This window comes from Sarcophilus harrisii, chromosome 1 (assembly GCF_902635505.1).
Source record: "Sarcophilus harrisii chromosome 1, mSarHar1.11, whole genome shotgun sequence".
In the NCBI taxonomy this organism is placed as follows: domain Eukaryota; kingdom Metazoa; phylum Chordata; class Mammalia; order Dasyuromorphia; family Dasyuridae; genus Sarcophilus; species Sarcophilus harrisii.
In genome coordinates, this window is record NC_045426.1 from 436,926,014 (window position 1) to 436,948,976 (window position 22,963).

Sequence of the window (22,963 nt, forward strand, 5' to 3'; positions counted from 1 at the left end):
CTACTTCCTAATAATGTCTTTAGTAATATTGTTTATTTAAAAGAAAATGACTGATACTGTGATTTATTAGCTTTCTGCACTCCTAATCCCCAATTCTCTCCTAAAAGTAGTAGGGTATATTGTAATATCAGCTATCTGAAATTAATATTGAACATTGCCTTTATCATCTTTTGTTTTATCCATTATTGTAGTCATTGTATATTATTCTTCTGGTTCTATTATGTTCTTTCAAATTTTTTTTTTATTTTTTATTTTTTGGTATTTAAAGGAATATGTAAACCAGAACTATAGCTTCCTATCCTGAATGCCTTTGAGGCTATTTTCCTACTTGTATTTCAGAGTAATTTTAAAAAGTCCACGTCAAGTTCTTTCTACCTCTTTCTACCTCAGAACCCAATTTCAAATTTTTATATAATTGTTTTAGGGGTACTTCTCTCATATGTCATACATTTGTCATACAAAGGTAAATATCAGGTCTTAATGAAATAAAATTAAGATTTGTGATATTATTTAGTTGTTTTTTAAGTCATTTCTGATTCTCTGTGACCCTGTTAACAGTTTTCTTTGCAGAGATCATGGAGTTTTTTGCCATTTCCTTTTCTAGCTCATTTTACAGATGAGAAAGATGAGGCTTGCAGGGTTAAGTGACTTGCCCAGCATCACACAACTAGAAAGGGTCTGAGGCCAGATTGAATTTATGAAAAAGAGTTTTCCTAATCCAGGCCCAGCACTCTTATCTACTGTGCCACCTAGCTATCCAATTAAGAATTAATTTAGTTCAAATTGTTTTAAATATACATCTGCAAATTTGTATACTTTGGGTTGTTATGTAATTTTTCTTAATTTGGAAGGAAAAGCTCCATACCCAGTATTGAACTCAGGCTTACAAATATTTCTAGTTTTGAAACAGTTTTTCTTCTTTTCTCAGGCCTCACTTGCCCCTCTAAAGTTCCCTCCTTTCTTGTAATCTCAAAAGGAAAAGAATCTTTCTTCTAGTAACATTTTTATAGGTCATTTGAGGATTTTGAACTGTTTTCCTGTGTGTTAAATATTGTCATCATATTCCTTTAAGATAAACATGTTTTTCATTCCTCTATTGAATGAGTTGTAATTGTATTACAATATTCTGGTCAGCTGGGACAGAAGAATTGGGAGCCCAAGCTTCCCATTCCTAATTGTTTATGTCTGGCCAGATCAAAGTGAGAAGGGTGAAGGTATAGATGAAACTACAGAGATACTCTCCCTACTCCTCTACTTTTTTATTTTCATAGATATGATTGGAAGCTAAAAACAGGGACTCTGGAATTTGTGATAATTGTGTTGCTGATGCAAGCTAGCCTAATGCCAAATTGGAGACTTGGACAGTTGCTGTAACCTCTCCATGAAGGGCTGCCAGGAGAAACACAGAGAGCGCTTGGGAGCCAGCTGGGCATTAGTGAGAACAGTGGGAAATCAGTTAGGATTCCTTGCTTGCAACTGCATGCCTTCTGCAGACACTCACTGAATGGAAAGGCAGTGTTTGGTATAATCATAAAAATGGCATTTATCCTACTTCTCTCTTTTTCTTTACTCATTTTGGAATAAACCATTATATTTCATTTCTGAGGATTCACATTGACATATATATATATATGATAAGCCAAATTATCTATTAAATTTCCTTCCTAAATTCCCATGTTTCTGATACTTTTTTTAAGATAGGCTAGAAATTAAATGCTTATTTTGCACCTATTCTTATGCTCACTTAATACACTGTTTTCATGGAATGGGAGGGGTCTTCACAGATCATCTCATCCAGTTTTTCAGCTCTGCTGTCACTACAATTTTTTTTTTTTTTAACAACATCCTTGACTAGAGGTCAGTAAATTTCTGAACACTTCTGGGTGGGGATCTCATTACACTGCAAACCTATTCTAATTTTAGATAACTCTAGAGGTGGTCTTCCTTATATTGAACTGAAATCTGTTTCCCTATAATTTCTACCCAATAGACCTAGTTCTGCTCTCTGAAGCTACATAGCTAATTCTTCTCCCTTTTCCACATGAGAGTCCTTCATATATTTGACAATTTTAACCATGCTCCCTGTTATGAGATAACGTGTGTGGTTTCTTAAAGGGCTTTGTAAACCTTAAGGTGTTGTAGAAATGTCAGATATTTTCACATTTACCAGGGAAATTGTGATATAATGGAAAATGTTTACATTCAGTTACCAAAGTTTAATGATAATTTCTAGAATAATTTTTGGAGTAGTCAAGTTCAGTCATGTTGAATGCGTTTTTGCTAACCCAGGCAAAATGTAGCCACTTTTTTCCATTTTCCTCTAAGTGACATAGTTCTGGGTCTCTTCCTTTCTAGAAGTATGCCACGTAGACTGGCAAAGTAAAAATGGCAAAAATAGATAGATTTGTCATCAGGAAAGATATAGCTTTAAGTTCCAACTCTGACACTTGGCTCTATGGCCACAGATAAGTCAGTTCAATTTATCCAAGCCTCAGTTTTTTCATCCGTAAATGGAGATGAGACTACCTCTAGAATTTATCTCATAGGCATCAGGTTCAAGCGAGAAAATTTATATAAATTCTTTGCAAAATTTAACACATTATATAAATTATTAGCCACTATTCCTCTTAAATTGTGACAATAAGGATTTTATCACATGGGGTCTGAGAAGTGGAATTTCAATGCAGAGCAGTTTTATAAACATTCTTTGGTTTTGAAAGTTGTCTCTGGACCGAACCTGCCTATTTCTAATTAGGATTGTAGATGATGAGACCATAGACTTAGATTTAGAGAAGATCTTAGAATTCATCTACACCAGAAATATCAAATCTGGGGGTCATACCAGATTATAGCCAGAACCATATTAAAATGTAATTGGAAAATATTTAATAAAATAAATAAAAAATAGAATAGAATTTAGATAATGTTAACATGTGGCTTTCTACATCACTATGCAGCTGCTAGAATCTTTGTATATAGTTTAGTGGCTCCCATTTCTCTCTGAGCTCAATGGCACTACTCTAGGCCAACACTGTTTTATAGAGGAAGAAACAGAAGCCAGAATGCTTTAAGTGTCTTGCTCAAAACAAGCTAGAGACAGAAGGACCAAGATTTAAATCTATGTCCTCTTATTCCAAAGTCATTTCTCCCCCATTCCATGATGGCTCTCAGAAGGTACTACTGTATGTTGGATACATTTTAGAATGTTAATGCCTTGGTGATGCTTACTAGAATAATATGAAATGGTTTTTAGAGGTATTGAGGGTGATTTTGTTGGTATAGAGAATTCCTGGTGTGGAAATTCCATCTGCTGATACAGATCAACAATTCTCTCATTTATAGAGTTAGTTATTTGAAGGTTTGAAATATTAAATAATATACCCAGGGTTGAACAACTAGTACGTCACGGGTAGGACCCAGGAATTACTGATTTCAGGCTGAACTTTCTATTGAAAAAGGATTATTGCTCTTTTAAAAAAAATCATTCTTTGTAATTTATCCTGTCTAATAATGAATTTAATTACAATTTATTCCAATAAAATTGTTAAGATTATTAAGATTTTCTTAAGTCTTTTCTTATACATTTATATAATTAGTACAATTTATATCGTCTTTCTTTTGTGAACAGTTGATTGATACATAATGTCAATGTCTCTTCCTTGTGGATCAGAGAAGTAATAAGAGATGACTTCCTTAGGGCAGAGCCTTCAAAAACTTAGCAACAATCCCACATACTTGAGAACATTTGAATTATCCCCATTAGCCTGAGAGGGGTCAGTGTCACACTTGGGAACCCTGAGGAGGCAGAACTCTGAGAAAGACACTGTTATAAAAATGTGGACAATTCATGCACATTCTTCCATGATTAGGCTGTCAGCACAGACATTGTTTCTATTTTAGTGAAGTAGGACCTTCTAAGTTTAGTGGCTAAATTGAAGAAAAAAGTACGTGCTGTGTCCAGGTCATCAAGGACAGGAGAGCCTTGGTTAATGATATCCAATACCATAAAAAGATTCATGAATATGTGAGACATTTAAAAAATTCAGTTTTCTTATTCCATGAAAAGATTGGTTAAGAAAGACTTCCACTGTCTTCTGGAAAATGCACTATGAAATATTTATTTGAAAGATCAAGACTATGATTTCCTGTTAGGAAAAATGATTATATATGACGTAATATATGTATACATATATATATATATATATATATATATATATATATGTGAGTGAGTGTTTGTGTTTATCACATGGCTATGTAAATATGTATATATATTCTGGAAATAAACTAAACAACAGGCAAAGCTGTCAGCCTTGTTTGCTGAGTTTTAGATGTGTGTCTTCAGGCATTTTCTATACATGAATCATGAGCTTTCATGCAAAAGGAAGTTCAGGAAAAGCAACTGAATTTATAGTCAACCTCAAAAAATAAGGAATTTGCTGCCAATATTTTAAAACAGGTTGCTGTATCATTTCTCAGAAATTTCCCTGTTGGTTGGTATTAAGTTTGTTGCTGGAAGCTGTTGGAATTTTTTTGGTTTTGTTTTGTTTTTTTTTAAATCTTGAAATAACATCTGATGAAACTCCTTTCGTCTCTGTTGGTAGATGTTTGTTCACATACCCACGCTCATATTGTAACACAAAAATTTATGAGCCAATTTAAAAGAAAATATACTTGTCAACTTTTTATGTTTAGAACTCAATGTATATTTGTTATTACCTATTCTTTAGATTTCCAGAATGGGGTTTCAATTTAGCAAAAGTAAAGTGGTGTTTTTTCAATCACTCTTCATCCTAGTTAGACTGTTGGGGGTGGGGGAATGGTTGGGGAGGGCTGTACATTAGAGGAGCATTTTGTGATACTATTCATTCTCCATTCTGACAGAGAAGACATTGTTTGCTCACTGTAATGGACTTGGCAGGAATTTGTGCTGTGCATACAGAATCAGAAACTGTTAGACTAGAGAAGAATCTCCAAATTCTAAGCAATGAATAAACTGAGATTTTTTTAAGTGTTTTTAATAGTTTCTTATTTCTGCAAATAGGAGTCATAATGAGATGGTGAAACATTTTTCCTCTTAAATCATACTTTCCCCTATACTGCATTATGTTTGTCTTACATGAAAAATATGACTATGCTAGTAATATAGTTATATAAAAATAGGGACTAGAAATCTAAAGGCTCAGAAATGAAATGAAAACGAAAATACTGGAACTGCTAAAATTAGACTATTTAATTTGACATGTCTTTCATTCCATTATTTTCTGTCTCAGTTACTAGCTCTTTGTCCTCAAACAAGTTTATCTCTCTGCTGTATTTTCTTTATCTATATTATAATATATTTCACAACAGTTGTGAGGTCAATGAGATCATGTTCTGTCAGCTATATGCCAGGGACTATGCTAAGCTCCAAGGAGGCAGAAGAAGGCAAAACAAACCCCTCTTTAAAGGAGCTCACAGTGTGTGTGTGTGTGTGTGTGTGTGTGTGTGTGTCTTGCTTGTACATAAGTAGGTATTCCTTGCATATATATATATATATATATATATATATATATATATATGAATGATAAACTTGAGATATTAAAAATAGGAAGAGCACTAGCATTAAGAGTGATCAGGAAAGGTTTCTTACAGAGGGATGGGTTTTAGCTTGGAATTGAGCAAGCTAGCAATCAGAGATGAATAGTGAGAGAATTTCATGCATGGGGGAAAACTAATGAAAATGCTTAGATCTGGGCAATGGTGTCTTGTGCAAGAAACAGTAAGGAGACCAGTGCCAATGGATTACAGAGTATGTGAGGATAAGTAAAATATAAGAATACTAGGTAGGGAGGAAGGGGCTAAGTTTTAAAAGGCTTTTAAAAGCCAAACTGAGTTTCATATTTGATCCTGAAGGCAGTAGGGAAACACTGGAGTTGACTGAATAGAGAGGTGACATGGTCAGGCTTGAATTTTAAGGAGATCAGTTTGACTGTTAACTGTGCAAGATGAACAGGAGTAGGGAAAGACTTGAGACAAGGAGACAAAGCAGCAATAGGTATTGGGGATGACATAGCAAGTGAGGGTTTTTGAGGATGGGAGACACATTGAGGTGTTTAAGGGGGACAGTCTACTAGAGAAGATAAAATGGAATAAAATCACTTATCCAAGTAGAGGTTTTTTTGTTTTGTTTTGTTTTTGTTTTTGGAAAAAGTATCACCTTTTCTTATGGGCTATATAAAGGAGGAAATGATATTAGATAAAGAGAGAAGCAGGTTTTTTAAATGGATATCCTCAACTTTTTCAGTTAAACATGTAACAAAGTTCTCAGCTAAGAGGATGGAAGAGGATCTCTCCAATGGGAGATTTGAGTAAGGGGGAATGGTTTATAGTAGCCACTGTGGTAATAGCATGAGAGAATACACATCCATTTCTTCAACAGCTCTAAAATCAATGGTTAGTTCAATTCTCAAACTTAGAGCCAAAAATTGTACACCAGACTCTAGTGGAGGATACTAAGAAAATTTGTTACCTTCTATGTTCTTGTTCCCTCATAACCAGAATGTAAGTTCTCCTGGCATAGGGATTATTTCAATATTCATATTTGTATATGTACTTAACATAATGCCTAGAAGATAGTAGGTACTTCATATAATGTTTGTTGATTGATTGAGTTGGAAAGTCTGTCTATGGAAAGGAGAAAGTATCTCCTTTGCTACAGAACAGTATTGATGAGCCAATTAGCATTCATTAACTTTGGGCTTCATTCCAGTAACTTTTCTAAGGCCTAAGGATGCAAAGAAAGGGAAAAGACATTCATTGCCCTTGCAGAGGTCACAATCTAATAGGAACTATGTACTTCTGGAATTCTTCTCAAGTGAAAGAACTGTATTGAATCCCTCCAAAGACTGGTAGCTTCAAATTAAAATTTTATTGGGGGGTGGTATTTGTTTTGTTTATTTTAGAGTTTACGTCTATTTGCACCATTACCTTATAAATCTTTTTAATTTCTTTTTTAAAAGATGTGCTGGTTTTATTAGATTGTAGAAGCAGAAAAGCAAATGTGATACTCATCTAAACAGAAATAGCCAACTACATATGATGGGGCTATGGTTTCAAAGAACTCCAAGGGCCCCTGCCTTGGTCTACTGCACTATACTTTCTAATATATAGGCAATTCCTAGTTTAATAAGTTTCCTATATGAGTTGTTTGTTTGGATCTTCCTACATATTTTTTGCTGAAACAATGTTGTTCAGTAATTAGCTTCTAATTACTATGGGATTCTCTTTAAACCACAGGATAGCTAAAATATATGGACATACCACACATAATGTCATTAGTTGGTTTTACAAAAATTCAACTTTAGGGAAAACTGCATGGTGACATTAGTTATAATTGGGAACTGTATTCCTATGTTGCTTATAAAACTGGATTGTAAGGAATGAAAATTAATCTATATAAAAACCCGAAACTATGGTGAGAGGAAATTGTAAAGAGTATATTAAACTGATAAAAAAAAAACACTTTTTATAAAAATAAACAGATCTAAATATCCTTTTTAGTTATTTTAAGTTAAAATTTTCTTGTAGGAATAAAGTCTATGTAGCCAAGAATAGAAGAAATGCAGAAAATTAGGGGAAAACTTTCATAGACAATTTTTCAGTAGGGTATAATTGGGTTGAAATATTGCTGTGGTATAGGATGTGATAACTGGTTGATTTAGAAAAACATGGAAAGATTTAGACTTATGAAGGAAGATGCTATCCAACTTCAGAGAAACAGATGATAGAAGGAAATAAGCCTAGTACAGTTTTACATGTGTGTTTGAATATTTGTGTGTTTATATATGTATATGTGTGTACACATGTATGTTTATAAATATCTATATCTGTATATAGATAAGCAGCTGCTCTTACTTAACTTTCACCCCTACTCATATATCCTTCCTTTATCTTCTCCTCTCCCTCTTTCTTTCCTTCTTTATCCTATTCCCATTAATCTACACATCTTATTCCATCCCCATTAATTAAAACACCCTCCTATATCTTACCATAGTCTATGCCATTTTTTTCCCACTGCTTTATTCCTAGGAAAGGCATTTATAAAAAATGAATGGTAGATTTAAAGAGGTCAGAAATAATCGTAAAAGGAGAGGAATGAGAAGATTTCTTGTCAGAAATGCCGTATCTTCTCATTGAAAATGTTGCTGAGTTTGAAGTAGTTATTCATTCTCAAAGAGGACCAAAATAACATCATCATGATAGAGTCAAGGTAGAGTATGCCCAACTATGGCTGATCAGACCATTGTGAGTTTGGAAGGCTCTTCCAAAAGCCAGTTACAAATAATCCACATGGTCTTTTGGAGATGTCTCTAAATTTGAGTTCCTCCAATTCTGCTTTGCTCAAAGAGTATGGAACCTTCTTTACTACAAGAACACCATGCTGGGCAGTCCTTTGTCATGTCTCTCATGACATGCAATTGATTCCAAAGTTCTTCATAGAGACCTTGAGAGTGAGGTAGAGATGAAAACTCATGGATTTGGATACTTTTTCTCCAAGAATAAAATGATATTGGCTGTAGCTGGGCAGGATATGACCTGTTGCTCCAGAGCAGCAGTATCAAATTCAAATAGAAATGGGGGCCACTAAAGTATACATAAGGATCCCCGCAGGTTACATATTAACTTGGAAAATCATGTATACTTATATATTCCTTTAAAAATAAATTTATTTATATTTTTAAATATTTTGCAAAGGCATTTTAATCTGGTTCAGGTCTCACCCAGAGATGTTATGAAATGCATGCTGCCTACTGTATGTAGTAGAGTGTTTGACACCCTTGCTCCAGAGGACCTAGAGGAATAGGAGAATGCTGAGCCCTGGTGAATAATTTCTAAAAACGATGATAGATCATTTGTCAGCAGCATCTCTCATAAATCAATCTACTTCCTTCTTCAAGATACTAGAGAGGGTACTATAAATAATAGGTCAGCAACTGAATTTATAGAAATTGAATAAAGACCTGGGAGCCAAAATGCCATGACTCTCACAAAATGTACCAAGTGCAGTGCTAATTTTTCTTTTCTTTTCCTTTGGGCTTAGAAGCAGTTGAGTGGGAGGAGGTATCTTGATGCCTCCTTTTTTTTTTTTTTAATGAATGGAGCTGTTACTGACAGGCTAGACTAATGTGAATTTCTTCTGTATAATTTATTTGGGAAAGAACATTTCATAGTCATAGATTAGTGGGACTTTTTGGATCATTTAATCTACCTCGCACATTTTACCAGTAAAACTGAGACCAAGAGAATTTAAGTGACTTGCTTGGTCACTAAGATGTGAAGTGTCAGGGCTAAAATTTGAAATCTGGTCTTCTGACTCCAAATCTAGTGTTTTAGTCACAGAATCTGCTGCTTCATACTCTAATTTTCATTTGCACAGGTGACCCAGGGCCCCCAGGAGCTATGCCAATGGACTGTAAGCATAATGATGTTTACTGTAGATTGTAAGCATTATAATGTAATCTTATGACCTTGAGCTCCAGCTTCTCTCAAAAAAAAAGATCAGCTATTGTTCTCAATTTCAGAGATCTTGTGGTTATACCTTGGCCTGAGCTGAGCTAGTTTTAGATGGTATGGCAAAGGAGTAGAGAGCTCCTAACATAGGGGATAGTATGACACTATGATGCAAAGGATTCTTTTTAGTTTTTAACATTCACTTTAGAAAGATTTTGAATTCTAATTTTCTTATTTCTCCCTCCCTTCCCCACTCTCCAAGACACTAATCAATCTGATATAGGTTATATATGTACAATCATTTTAACCATATTTTCATTTTAGCTATGTTGTGAAAGAAAAATCGGAATAAACTGGAAAACCATGAGAAAAAAAGTGAAAATAGTATGCTTTGATTTGCATTTAATTCTTTTTCTCGAGGATGGCATTTTCCATCCAATCTATTGAACTGCCTTAGGTCACTGTATTGTTGAGAAAAATTAAGTCTATCATAGTTGATCATCATACAGATTTATGCTATTACTTTATACAATGTTCTCTAGTTCTGTTCACTTCACTCAGCGTTAGTTCATGTAAATTTTTACAGACTTCTGAAATTAACTTGCTTATTATTTCTTATTGAACAATAGTATTCCATTACATTCAAATACTGCAACTATTTCAACCATTCTCCCATTAATAGGCATCCAATCAATTTCCAATTCCTTGCCACCACAAAAAGAGCTGCTACAAACATTTTTACCTATAGGGATCCTTTCCCCTCTTTTATGATCTCTTTAGGATACAGACCCAGCGGTTAGATTTCCAGGGATCTGTTAACTTGGGGAAGAAATTATATATCTTCATTATAATTAGTTTTCTTTTTAATACTATGTATTTTATTTTATGCATTTGAAAATATCTTTAGGCTTCATTTTACTACCATAGGGGTTCATGACATAAAATGGTTAAGAACTCCTGCTTTAATGATGTTTTTAAAAAATCAGCAACATATTTTGTATGCCAGATTATTTTCCCAAATTGGTATTTCCAAAATTGAGTGGATGCCCATCAGCTGGAGAATGTCTGAATAAGTTGTGGTACATGAATGTTACAGAATATTATTGTTCTAAAAGAAACAATCAGCAGGATGATTTCAGAGATATCTGGAGAGACTTCCATGAACTGATGCTAAGTGAAGTGAGTAGAACCAAGAGAACATTGTCATAGCAACAACAAAAATATGCAATGATCAACTGATGAACTGGACTTCTTCAGCAATGAGATGATTCAGACCAATTCTAATAGACTTGTGATGGAGAGAGCCATCTGTATCCAAAGAGAGGGCCATGAGGATTGAATGTGGACCACAACATAGAATTTGCAACTTTGTTGATTTTCCTTTTGATCTAATTTTTCTTATACAGCATAATAAATGTGGAAATATGTATAGAAGAATTGCACATTTTTAACATATATTGGATTTCTTGCTGTCTAGGAGAGGGGAGTGGTGCTTTTAAAAGGAGGGAGAAAAATTTGAAACAGGATTTTGCAAAGAAGATTGTTGAAATCTAACTTTGCATGTATTTTGAAAATTAAAGGCTATTACTAATTTTTTTTTAAAAGACTAATATTCCTTGTATACAGGTGTGGTCGTGTTAGTCCTCCACTTAAAACCTTTCTGTGGTCTTCTATTACTTACTGAAGAAAGTCTAAAATTATCCTGGAAGACTGGCATTTTACATGTATCCAACAAAATCTGAAAAAATTCACTGCTCAGTTCAAAATCAGAGTAAATTCATGGTCCATGAAAGACTGAGGAATTTCTTTACGTGATTCCAACAGCCTTTCTAATCTCTAGTTGTCCCACATTTACTATCAGTAGCACTTTTTTCTCAGTCATTTCAAAGACTATGAGTAACCAGGCATCCCTATACCATGTCCTCCCATCCTTGTTCCTAATAACCCAGTTAGAAAAGAAATGTCATTGTTTTGATGTCTTGTTTGTAATCTTTGCCCATTCCATCCCTTATGTTGCCCTTTCCACCTGTCTTGGTCTTTAAAATCCTTCAAGACCCAGACTAAATATCCCTTTCTCCATGAAATCTATCTTGTTCTACCCAGTCAGGAGTGATTGATTTTTTTTTCTTCCTCAAACTGTGCATCTCACGTAATATCTCACATCTTTGTACCCTTTATGAATAGCGTCTATTGATTCTGTTCACCATTTATTACATACTTTAAAATAAAAGCTGGTTGTATATAATAGAGATTTGTACTTTCATGTACAATTCTCTTTTTCTGTTCTACTTTATATACTGAATTATTTGGTATTAAGTTCAGGATTTTTTTTTTTTAATGTAAGAATCTTTTCATTATTACAGCTATTATAGCTACTATATAGCCAGTGCATGTTTTCCTATTTCTCATGCCCTAAATTTCAATTTTTTTAGATTCTAAACTTCATGACTGCAGAGAAAATGCCTTAGTTATCATTATAACTTACCCATTGATGCATCCAGTGTTTCAAGTACTTTAGTATTTTAAGAATATATGATTTCAGTATTGACAGGAAGAATTTGTGTGCACTTCTGAAACTATAGAAGTTTGTTCTAATTATGACAGCAATAGCATTATGTCAACTATATCAAACCAAATGATGACAAAACTTCAGCAAACTGGTCTATCCTATTTTTACTACAATCTTCAGATAGCTTCAATCCTATAGCATCAATACAAGTGAAACATAAAGGATCATGAAGATCTCTCAGTTCATTATTATTGTGGAGGACATGTCAGAAACAACATTGTTTTCCCAATTGTCTTCAATCCTTATATAACATTATTTATAAAAGTTTGATTTAATATGGAATTGTAAATTATCATAGTAAATTATCATAGGCATCCTTCCACTGATGGAGGTTATATTCATGCTATGACTAAACAAGGGCAGTCAGATTGTATAGTGCATAGAGTATTGAGCTTAGCATCAGAAAAACTCATATTCATGAATTCAAATCCTACCTCAGATACTTACTGTGCCACTCTAGGCAAGTCACTTAACATTATTTGTCTCAGCAAAAAAGGAAATGGCAAACCACGCCAGTATCTTTGCCAAGAAAACACAAAAAAAGGGTTACAAAGAGAGGACACAACTGAAATGAACTAACAACAACATGATTTAGTAGATGGTCTTCAAAAGACACTGCCACTTGATTGTACATGTATAACCTATATTACATTGTTTGTTGTCTTGGGAAGAAGGGAGGGAAGAGAGAGTAGGAAAAATTGAAGCTCAAAATCTTGAAAAAATGAATTTTGAAAACTATCTTTACATGTAATTGGAAAAATAAATATGATTGCAAAAGTCACTGTCATCATAAAACAAAACAAACAAATTAAAAAAAAAACAATCAGCAACAACAACAACAACAAAAATCAATCAATATAGGCCTCTCCAAATGTAATTAAGCTGGTCCTGGAACTTTAGATGTATAGTTATCCCATACTTTGTAAGTAATAGATAAGTTGTGAGAGGCAGTGTATATAGTGAATAAAGAGCTGGTTTGAAGTCAGATAAAGTAGAATCAAGTCCCATTTTTATTATATACATACCAATGGGATGATCCTAGGCAAGACACATAATCTTCAGTTTCCCAGTCAGTACTCTAAGACCTAAGTTGCAGAAGAGGTTGGGATTTTGCATTGCTAGAGGTAGTCACATTTGCACCCCCAAAAATCTAATATAAATGATGACTGAATGTCCTCACATATAGAATGAAACAATCTCTCAATTCCCTGAGAGACAGAAGCTCTGTTCTCTTAAGTTTATTATAAGGGACAAAGACTGAGGATGTTAGCCACAGGATTAGGACCAGGTTAAGTACAAGAGAGAGATAAAAGACCATCATGCTTCAGAGACCTAATCTTCTGTTTTCCATTTGCTATTACTATATATCCTCCCTTAGGTCAGCCCTGGTTCAGGGAAAGAAATGAAGTTCAGGAAGCCAAAGTCACAAGCAGCAATTTGATCTGCAGAGAAAAGAGATGACATGGGAACTAGATGACATGGGACCTAGTATCTTGTAAAGTAGATAATATTGAGGACCAATAATGTGCTATTTGAACAGATTACAAAATGATAAACCACGTATCTCCCTCTTTACTGAGTCAACATCATCTTAGTATTTCCTTTTCTTAGTATCCTTAGCAATCTGTGAAAAGTGATGATGTGTCACATTCTCCTCTCATGCTTATTTTGCACATTGTGAGAATTTCATTGTATCTTATATTCTTTTTCTATCATGCTAGATATATTAGCAAAATGTTTTCTTTCTTAAGATCTGATATATAAACTAGTGGCATTTATATTCTAAGCATTACCCTATTTTATAATAAGACTTGTATGTGGAGTACCTATTTTTCTTATTTTTTCTTGGACTCAATTTTCTTGGACTTTACATTTATTTCTACACAGTGTGCATAGACACTGGGGCATTAATTCTGTCTTCCTCACTGATATGTTTGTTAAGTTATGACTACTGACTTTACTCTTGGCCATTCCTGGAAACAAACAAACATTTATTTTGATTTCTCTCACACTGATTATATTTAATTCTAACAATCCTAATCTGTTTTTAGGTTATTTAAATCAGCATGACATTTCCCAGTGATATTGCTTTGCTTCTGCACATTTCACTGCTTTAAGCCCATGAATGCTAAGTTACATAGTAAAAAAAGAAAAGCATAAAGTAATCTGTACTTGAGGCTTTAAGGGAAAGTATATATATGAAGAATTCTTTCCATCTAGCTAATTGCATATAAGTTTAAAAATTTCCAGGTGAATTCGCTTTGACATTAAAATTTGGGGGGGAAAAAACATTTCATATTAGAATATGAATTCCAAAGAGCTGTTTGACAACTTGCACGACATTGCTACTGTTTGGATTTTGTTATTTGTTATAGAGCATCAGTCAGAATGAAATATTTGGTGCCTCTCAAAGAAATGCAACTGCTTAACATATCCTTTTCTAGCTTAACAATTCATTCAGAATAAAAATGAGTCAACCTTATTACAAATGTATTTTATACAAATATTGGCAGGAAGCCAATATTTGCACTTGTAAAAATAAATAATAAAACTATTTTCAACATTATTGAGTTTCTCTAAGCAACTGTCTTCTAGATTCTGCCTTCTACTTTCCCACATGCTGCTGTGCTTTCTCACTTCATAGTCTTATTGGTCCATCCTGAAATTAGATAACTTATCGATTGCTCCTTTTTTCTTCTATTAGCATTCTCTTCTTAACATACCTTTCACTGATGAACAGCATTAGATTCATAACCTAAACACTGTGGCTACTGACTAATGACTGAAGTCATAGAGTTAGTATGAGAATTTATAGACTTTCCCCATACATTCTCTAAATACTAGAGGAAGGAATCTCTACTACTACCAAAGCAGTCTTACTTTTCACTCCATTAAATGAAAACTCAGAATTAAATTGACTTCTTCACGGTCATATTACTAGTAAGTATCAAATGTCATGGGCTGTATTTGAACTCAGATCCTCCTGACTCTACCTTCAGGACTCTATCCACTGAGCCACCCGGCTTCCCCCTCCCCAAATTTAAAGTCAAAACCAAGAACTATTCACATGGAAATTTTGCAGCTTATTATATAGTTAGTTAGATGGAAAGAATTCTTCTATCTAGATATATTTTCCCTTAAAACCATAACCAGAATTATTTTATAATGTTCTTCTTTGCTTTGTAACTTAGATAGCAGTGATGGTCAAGATTGGCATCTTTAACCTAAAGCCAAATTTTCCAAATAGGACATAATTATCAGAGAACTTATTGGCGGGTGTTATTAGGACTAGTCTATTATTATCTTTTTTAAATTGCTAAATGCATCTCTTGGCATAATTAAAGAGAAGAGATATGAATAAATTAATTCCCTGAACCTTTCCATTACCACCTGAAACTTTAGGTGTAATTTGCTAATTGGTCAGTATTTTTTTCACTCTAAATCCCTCAGTATTCTCTAGTCATCATTCTTCAACAGCAAGCTCACAAAATTTGTGACATATTAAAGATATATTTAAGTCACATTTTAATTTCAATCTTCAGTTCACCTTATTCTGGGATCTAGAATATTCTTTATAGCAACTAGAATAGAAATGTAGATTTTTCTTATATCATTTATCCCAAGTTATTGTTAGCTTGAAATGTACCAGCTTTTTCTTAGCTGGAGTTACCAAAACTATTCCATCTATTTTTCAGAAAAAAATAGTATTTCTAGAAAGATCCTGGATAAATTAGGACCAGGTTTCTTACTGGCAAGAATTTATATTTATAATTTAGTTGGAGAAAAGTCTGGTTTCAGATCAGTAGGGTAGTATCATTTGTAAAGGAAATGAAAGAGAATACAGAAATGTTTTGGTGTTGTAATGAATGATATGCATCACATAGTTTTTAACATTAAAAAATTATTCATCATTTTTTTTCAGCACACTTGAATGATTGGATTCTATCAAAGGAAGAATTGCATGAATCAGCTTCCAAAACAATACTGTTGGCAGGTGAGAGTCCCATATATTAATAAAATGATAGCAGTTGTTAAGCTGTCATTTGTGGTAAATCTTCAGTGAACATATGAACATGGTAAAACATCTGTTTGCATTTCCTTAATTTATTTTAAACTGCCTTTGTCCAGAAGAAGAGATAGTTCACATTGATTATTTCATCCCTGGATTTGGATTACAGTTATAGCAAAGGAAGAAAATGTGTGATATGTAAGCCGCCTTTTACATTCGGTTTAATAACAATGACCTTTCCTGAAGCAGAATAATCAGAGAGCCATGTGCCTTGATGGGGAGGGAAAAATATTTTAGGATATGAGCTTTTTATAGTCTCTTCTTAGTAATTAGTAATTCACCAATTGTGAAATCTGCGTAGAAGTAAAAAAAAAAAAAGATTATAGGTTTGGTGAAGTAAAAAATATGAAGAAGAAAATTTAAAGTAGAAGTTATATTTCCTTCAACATGGAAGGAAGTTCTTTGCCCTAAATTTCCATCTCACAAATGCTCAGTTAGATTTGGTAGTTATTCTAAAAGTTGTTCAGGATGAAAATCAGCCTCCATGTACTGATGCTCTGTCTTAATTTGCTACAAGCAATGTTGTCATATCTACTTAAATCCTTAGATGGATCCATGAGTTCAATGGTATTGGTATTCCCTTCACTATACAGATGGCAGTTCCTCCCAGCCTTATAATCCAGTGCAATTCTTATGCACATATTTCTATTAATCTTTGGAAGAGACTCCACTGAATAATTTGAAGACCATTCTGTAGCCCTTTTAATCTTTATGAAACTGGGTAGTACTTGGGACTTGTCCCATTTTTAAAGTAGCTTGGTGCAGTGTATAGAGTACTGGGCTTGGAGTCAGGAAGATTTTCAGTAAGTCTCCTGATTCCTTCATCCCTTCAGTTATTAACCTCTCACTCTTTAAATTAGTTTACACTTGGTATTTACTTTTGCGTATGTACATAAATTTTGTGCATATGTACCTTCTATCACTTCCCATAGAATGTTAGCTCCAATGATAGAGTGCATTTTGGGGTGTTTTTTTAAAAATAGTATTTTTTTCCCACTCACACATCAAGACAATTTTTAGCATTCATTTTTACAAGACTGAGTTCCAATTTTTCTCTTCCCTCTTCCTTTTTCCTAAAATGGTAGGGAATTTTAAATCAGTTATATATGTGCTATCATGTAAAACATTTCCATATTAATCACAATTGCAAAAAAAAGAAACAGGTCAAAAGGAAAAACACACATGAAAAAGAATAAAGTGAAGAAAGTATGGTTCGAGATATGCATTCAGAGACCACGAGTTCTTTAAATGTATGTGGTTAGCATTTTTTTCATTATTATTTTGTATTTGTCTTATATCATTATGTTGCTGAGAAAAACTGAGTCATTCATAGTTGTTCATCACACAATGTTGCTAATAATGTGTACAATGTTTTCCTGGTTCTGCTCATTTCACTTTGTATCAGTTAATGCAAGTCTTACCAAGTTTTGTTGAAATCTGACTGTTTATCATTCTTATTGCACAGTATTATTCCATTATATTCGTATACTACAATTTGTTCAGCCCTGTTCACTTCTTTTGTATCCCCTTAATTTCTAATATTTTACCACCATGAAAAGGGCTGCCATATATATTTTTGTATATGTAAGTCTTTCCCCCTTTTTTGTTATCTCCTTAAGATGCAGAACTAATAGTGGTAGTACAGATATGCACAGTTTGGTGGCCTTTGAGCCATAGGGCCAAATTGCTTTCCAGAATGTTTCATTTTCTTCAACATTTATATATATTTTTTTCCTTTTTGTCATATGAAACAATATGAAGGTAGGAAGTGGTAGTGGTACTTCTGAATTGTTTTTATATGCATTTCTCTAATCAAAAATGATTTAGAGCACTTTTCCATATGCCTATAGATAGCTTTAATTTCTTCATCTGAAAATTGCCTGTTTATATCCTTTGACCATTTATCAATTGAGGAATGATTTATATTCTTATAAATTTGACTCAATTTTGAGGAATCAGGCCTTTATCTGAGACATTTGCTGTAAAGATTGTTTTTTCAGCTTTATGCTTTTCTTTTAATCTTGGTTACATTGGTTTTGTTTTTGTAAAAAAAAAAAACTTTTTTAATGTAATATAATCAAAATTTTTCATCTTATATTTTATATAGCTCTCTATTATTTAATTGTGAACCTGTAACTCACTTAACTTTTCCTTTAAGAATTTGGATGCTATATGATTGGTGTATATATGTTTAATATGTTACTATTATTTTATTGTCTATGATACCATTTAATTAGGTCTGTTTTTGCTTTTGCTTTGTCTGAGATCATGCTTGCTAACTCTGCTTTTTTTTTTCTTCTATGGAAGCATAATGAATTCTGCTATAGTCCTTAACTTGTCTGCTTTAAAGTGTGTTTCTTGTAAATAATATATTGTAGGATTCTGGTTTATGATCCCCTCTATTATCCACTTCCATTTTATGAGAGAGACCATCCCATTCACATTTCCATTTATGATTACTGTGTATTTTTCCATCCTGTTTTTCCTCCTGTTTGTCTCCTCTTTCCCTCATCCTTTTGCTCCTTGACAATGTTTTGCTTCTAAGGAAAACAACTATTGGAGGGAAAAAAAAAAAAAACAAATATCACATCTTTTAAAAAAGATGTCCCACAAATTTGCCTTTTCAAAACAACTCATAAAATAAAAAAATTGATTTTATTATCCAAAACAGGAAACAAATTTCTATTTTCATCAAACTTATTAGTTATAAACTCTTTGAAAATTAATGTTACTATTCAAAATCTATTTTCAGAGTTTGTCAAATGTTATAAATTCTTCCCCTATTGACTAGAGAGGTAAAATAAGAATGGAGAAAGTAGAAAGAAGCTTACATTTCATGACTTTTACTTTGGTAAAGTATGTAATTTGTTAAAATTGACCAAATTTGACAACAGTTACAATAATGACTTTCTTTGCTGCAGAGAAAATAAAATATATCTGATGAGTAGAGATGATCATCTAAGGAAATGAAACTAAACATAGAAAAATAATGTATTTCAATTTAAATGTCAGGAGCTTTTTTAGTAGATAAGAATTATTTTTAAAGATTTTTATAACCATATGAGCAATGATATTTATAAATTCTTATTGATTTCATTTAGTGCCCTGTCATCACTATTCTCTGAGAATTAGCCAAACTGTACTGAATGCTAACTGTATATAGAATAACAAATTCTTGTATAAATTTTTGGTATTACCCTTTGATTTCATTAAAAGAGATTATATTTTCTTTCTCTTAGGAAATATGGCTACTAAGATATATCTGAGTAGTAATGTCAACTGGAAAAAAGAGAATAAAGGAAAATAGCTAGCTTTTTTCAAATAATATTTTATTACTTCTTTATAATGGAATTTGCTAAAATGCTTTATGTAGAAAGCCTTCCATCCTATTTTCTCCCTGTAGAGAGCCAGAACTCTGGAGAAGTATACTTGAAACAAGATGTTAACTCAGTGGAATTGATAAGATAATTCTTCTCTAGTATACATATATTTAGTACTTAGCATGGTGATGGAATGGTTCTCTAGTTCACACACACTCAGTACACTGTAATGATGTAATTATAATCGGGTATTTAAATTGGGGACAAAGTCAGACTCAGAGGGAGACTGGTTGAGGCTGGCAGACTGCTGGAGGAGACTGGGTCAGACTGAGATTGGATCAGACTATGACAGACACAGACTGTGTAAGAGACAGTACAGACTTTGGACTCTATTCTTGTCCATCCTAGTGGTGACTATCCAACTGAGACCAAGGTCCTTCTGGGGCACCTCCAGAAAGCTGGCCTGAACATTACAGCTTTATAAAACACTGAGATTTGAAAGATTGAGATGAAGTAAAAAAATTCCTTTAGAATCCAATTGGGGAGATATAATGCTTGTTAGAATCATGGGATTCTTGGTCTATAAGGGATCTTAGAAAATTATCTCATCGAACTATCTACAGTATTAAGACTGTATTGTTTTATTCCACTTCACACCTTCACCATGATATCAAAGCTTGCATAAAAGCATACAGTGTTCAAATACTTGCTATGGTTCTTTGCTAGCTATCATAGCATATCACTGGATTTAAAGTTTAAAGAGAATTTTAAAAGTCACTTAATTCTTTGTTTTATAGACAACTGAGACCCAGAGGGTCTCTATCTTAGAAAATAGATAAGGATTACATAAATAGAAAATGAGATAAGGATTACATAAAGCTGTTTAAAATGCATAGAGGTTTATTTTGGTATTCATGGAAGTTATATTTCTAGAAAATTATGTGAATATCATCTAGTACTTTATTTAATGAAGAAAAAATTTGAGTTAGGAGGATGAACAGAACTTGGACAGTATCAAGGAACAGAGCCTAGATGTAGAAAAACAGGCAGCAATCCAGCTGAATTCTTCCAATATTCTCCTCCAAACAATTTTTAAAATAGCTCCTCAAATCAAATTTTGAAGCAACAGAAGCAATGAGAGTTCAAGGTGAATATTTTTGCAGTCTAAGATAATTTAAGACATTAGCCCAAGAGGTCTGTGACATTAGGATAGGAATGGGCCCAGAGTGGAATAGGAGCACCAGCATGGTCCTTGGAAAAACAGAATTGGTCTAACAATAAAAGAGGCACAAAAATTCATGGAAGAAAATAATTTCTTAAAAATTAGAATTATACAAGTGGAAACTAATATGAGGCATCAAGAAGCAATAAAACAAAGTCACAAGAATATAGTAGAAAAAATATGTAGTATATAGGAAAAAAAAAAAGTAGAAAATGTCAAATAACTTACCAGAAAAATAACTGCCTTGGAAAATAGATCAAAGAGACACAATTTAAAATTATCGGACTGTCTGAAAGTCAGGATGAAAAAAAAATATCCTAGGCATCATCTTTCAATAAATTATCAAGGAAAACTGCCCCAGTACTTCAGATCCAAAGGTAAAATAGAAATTGAAAGAATTTTCTGTTCCCAAAATTCCCAGGAATATTAATCAAATTCCAAAACTCTCAGGACAAGAAGAAAATATTGCAGGTAGCAAGAAAAAAACAATTCAGATCATCATGGAGCCATAGTCAGTATCACAAGAGACTTCACAACCATGTATTAGAGAATTGGAAAGCTTAGAATCTGATCTGATATCCCAGAAGGCAAAGGAACTAGGTTTCCACCAATAGCAACTTCCCAGCAAAATTCACTATAATCTTTCAAGGGGAAAAATGAATATCTAATGAAATAGACTTTCAAACATACCTGATGAAAAGAGCTGATTAGAAAATGTGACTTAAAATGTGATCTTCTAACACGAGACTGGATAGATATATCAAAAAGCAAACATGAAAGAGTAGTTAAAAGAGAATCAGTAAAGTTAAACTGTTTACAATCTAATATGGTAATGCAACTGCTAAGATCTTAATTATTAGATCAGTTAAGAATCTACATAGATAGAGGACATGTGTAAGTCAATTCTGTTGTGATGATTTAAAAGGAAAAAAAGGGTGAAAAAGAGAGATCTTATCCAATAGGAAAATACGTGTAGAAGGGGATACAGGGGATACAAGATATTGGGGGAAAAGGGGAAAGGGGAGATAACAAAAGAAAGGGCAGTTAAGGAAAGCGGTGGTCAGAAGCAAAATTGACTTTTGAAAAGGGACAACATAAAAAGAGAGAGAATGATAAATCAAAAGAAAATAGAATAGAGGAAAAACACAACAATCATAACTGTGGATGTAAATGGGAGAAACTAACTTATAAAATGGAAACAAATAACAGAATAGATTAGAAACAAGAATCCAATTATTTGCTTGTATACAAGAGATACACTTGAAACACAAAGACAGTTAAAATCTTAAAGCAGAATCTATTATACTTTAGCTAAAGTAAAAAAGGTAGTGTTAGCAATCCTGATCTTGGAAAAAGTAAATGCAAAAATAGACCTAATTTAAAAAATTAAACCTCCAAATACCTGCTGCTAAAAGGTACTACCATAGACAATGAATGTGATCACTGAAAAAAAAAAAAAATACAAGTTTCCTTTAATAAAAGTCTTAGTTTTCAAATATAAATGTTACTTAGTCAAATTTATCAAAATAAGAGCCATTCCTCAATTGATAAATGGAATAAGTATATAAACAGCTAATTTTTAGAAGAAATCAAAGCTATTAATTATCATATAAAAATGCTCTGTCACAAATTGTTTGTAGTAATGTAAATGTATATGTAAATTAAAATAGCTCGCAGGTACTTGTTCACATCTCTCAGAAACCATGGCTGCCCAAGAGATAAGAAAAAAATAGATACACTAATAAATTGTTGATAGATTTGACTAGTCCAGCTATTCTAGTAAATAATTTGGAACTATGGCCAATGGGCTATAAAACTGAATATATCTTTGACTCAGCAATAAAACTACTTAATCTGTACTCCAAACAAATCAAAGAAAGAATCAGGAAAAGTACATGTGTACAAAAATATTTATAGCAGCTCTTTTTGTGGTGACAAAGAATTAGAAATCATGGGGATGCTGATCAATTTGGGAATGCTGAGCAAGCTATATAGTATATTATTTTGATGGAGTACGATTGTGGCATAAGAAATGACAAGGGGATGATTTCAGAAAAAGACATGAAAAGATCTATATGAACTGATTTAAAGTGAAATGAGAAGAATGAGGAGAACATTGCGCACAGTAACAGTACTATTGTAATGATGATCAATTGCGAAAGCCTTACTTGTTCTGATCATTACAATGATTGGAGACAATTCCAAATAACTTATGATGAAAAAATACTGATTAACTGCAAATTGAGGTATTATTTTCTCTTTTTCTTGATTTTGTTTTTGTTCTTGTTTATACT

At 33.0% G+C, this 22,963-nt stretch overlaps 1 protein-coding gene across 3 annotated transcripts in view; it reads left to right on the plus strand.

Annotated features, from left to right (window-relative positions):
* The window catches only part of PAG1 (phosphoprotein membrane anchor with glycosphingolipid microdomains 1), a 211,355-nt gene that overhangs the window by 116,722 nt on the left and 71,670 nt on the right, over window positions 1-22,963 (plus strand). For all 3 annotated transcript variants that reach the window (XR_001120461.3, XM_012541246.3, XM_031946227.1), the window contains exon 4: window positions 15,981-16,052. The gene's annotated coding sequence lies outside the window, so the exon portion shown is untranslated. The remainder of the gene's footprint in view (window positions 1-15,980; window positions 16,053-22,963) is intronic.